This window comes from Galeopterus variegatus, unplaced genomic scaffold (assembly GCF_000696425.1).
Source record: "Galeopterus variegatus unplaced genomic scaffold, G_variegatus-3.0.2 Scaffold351, whole genome shotgun sequence".
Lineage (NCBI taxonomy): Eukaryota > Metazoa > Chordata > Mammalia > Dermoptera > Cynocephalidae > Galeopterus > Galeopterus variegatus.
In genome coordinates this window covers 26,844-29,131 of record NW_007726462.1, presented here as the reverse complement: position 1 = coordinate 29,131, position 2,288 = coordinate 26,844, and the positions used below count along the sequence as shown (strand labels likewise).

Below are 2,288 nucleotides of genomic sequence, written 5' to 3'. Positions count from 1 at the left end.
GCTGGGGGATTAGGATGTAAATTGCACGAAGGCAGAGATAGCTCTCATTTTTTAGTACTTTATATCCCGTGTCTACAACAGTGCCTTCCACATAGCACGCAATCAACAAATGTATATGGTGAATGAATGAATGAAAAGATAACCTCACACCAGAAAATAATCTCAGAGAAATTTTCCTGGACTTGACAAGTGACTTTAGCCAAATAGACTGCACTATGTCATGTTCAAAGTGACCCCAAATTAAGCCTAAGGCGTGTGTGTGTGTGTGTGTGTGTGTGTGTCTGTGTGTGTGTGTGTGTCTGTGTGTGTGTGTGTGTCTCTGTGTGTGTGTGTGTGTATGGCTGGTCAGTATGGCTAAAGCTTCTTAAAAAGCTCCTTTACCATGATTCTATAACCTTCTGTTTGAATATATTGGCCAATATTTTAGTCTGTTCCAAAAACGTTTGTTCTGACTTGTATAATCTTTTTCCAAGGGAAACTATGGAACCTTTTTCCTGGAAACAATGCTTCTCAAGAGTCCTTCTTCAACTTTCAGGTATGGGGAAGATTTTTTTTTTTTTTTTTGAGATAGAATACTCGTTCCAAAAAATTCTACCCTTGGAAGACAAAAGATAAAAACAAACCTTGTTGGTTGCAATCACCAAACATTACAGAAAGCAGACATTGGTCATGTCAATGTAGACAGGGAAGAGGGCTGTAGCTACGTAGCCTTTTTCCTTATTCTACTTGAACACTCAATGGATGTATTCCGTTGAGTATTCTTTGAATGGAAAGAAAAGGAGGCAAAGGGGATATGCAAAAAAGTGGGAAATTTTTCTTTCAGCTTAGTTCCTCAGTTGAGTAACTGATATTACAGTTCCATAGCATTCAGAGATTGTATTTCCCCTTTTCTACTTTCCTTATTTCCCATTTAAAGGAATTTTGGCATCAATATCAGTAAGTAAAATTTATTTTTTATCATATAGATCCTACCTAAATAACTCTCGTTTGTTGTCTTTCTCTATTTTTCTGCCTTCTCCCACCTAGAATTGACACCTTTCTGAAAGTTTCCAGGTGGAATTACAGCCACTGCCACTGACACAGCAAGGCTTGGTTAGAGCAAGATGCACCAGAGATAGGGAGGGACCCAATGTCACCTCCTACCCCAGTTCCTGTGGGCACTGGAAAAAATGGATTTCCCCAAAGACCTCAGCAAACATACTTCTTGGGGATTGTGTTTCAGCTCCCTCTTTCCCAATTTGGAAAACCTTGATGTTGCTTGCAATGTTCCTGGGACTTATAATCACTGGAAAATTTTTCATTTGGAAACAATACAGGAAAAAACCAAAAAAAGTGAGAGAAAGGATGAAACTTGTCCCATAGGTAAGTCATAGAATATCAGGTTATTCGTCATGGGTGTTTGTGTCGAATGAGGAATCAAATTTTTGATGTGTAGTTGGATTAGGTATCCCTTTAGATGAATTGCAGTCCTTCTGAACTTATTATTTCAGAATTTTCCACATGAAATTCCAATTGTCCAGAGCTCTGAAGAGGAATGGGGGTTTTCATTGCAGAATCACAACCCAGCTCCTTAATTAAAGCATGAGAACCAATGAAGTCTCATCACCAATTCCCACCCCTTGGGATCTAGTACTGGGAGGTGGAGGTGGGACACAGGACCCACTGGATGATAGGCGTATGTGGGGAGAACGTGATGAAGACACACATTCAACATGTGACACCTGAGCATGGACTCTGGGCTGTGGTGGTGTCTGGGAATGGGTACAGGGTCCCAGGGCTGCCTTCACTCAAGTCCCCCACATGCCACAACAGTCTCTTAGAATCTAAACATCTGAACCTAACCCATCAAGAACTTCCAGGTTATTTCTGAGGTAACAAAAGGAAATAAAACACATTTCTTATTTTTGATTGATTGATGTTTTTTCAGTAATCGGATGCAGATAGTAACAGACCTCCAGTGTCTCTTTCTGACCTTGTTTTCTTCCCCCTCCTCACATCTCCAGCTCCAGAAGGCCTTTGAAGTGTTTTCACTCCAGAGAGAAGCTCTGACTTCTGGTCAAGATGGTGGAATAGAGAGTCCCCAGTGTCACTCTCTCCCACAATCAACCAACTTACAACTACGAAGAAGCAACGACTGCCAAGCTGGGGCCACTAGAGCTCAGGGGAAGAGGAGGAGAGACCTACAGAGCCACATGTTGACACTCCCAGTCACCTCTGTCCCTCATCCTATTTCAATTCTCTGCTCAGCATTCATTGCCGTCTTACATTTTTCTTGCAAATTTGTTTCT

General features: G+C 41.3%; 1 long non-coding RNA gene across 1 annotated transcript; it reads left to right on the top strand.

The window, feature by feature from the left end:
• The first annotated feature begins 477 nt into the window (after positions 1 to 477).
• LOC103586537 lies at positions 478 to 2,087 on the top strand. Its single transcript, XR_550153.1, has 3 exons — positions 478 to 535; positions 1,027 to 1,362; positions 2,004 to 2,087. It is a non-coding gene; the product is annotated as an uncharacterized LOC103586537 (long non-coding RNA).
• Positions 2,088 to 2,288: the final 201 nt, after the last annotated feature.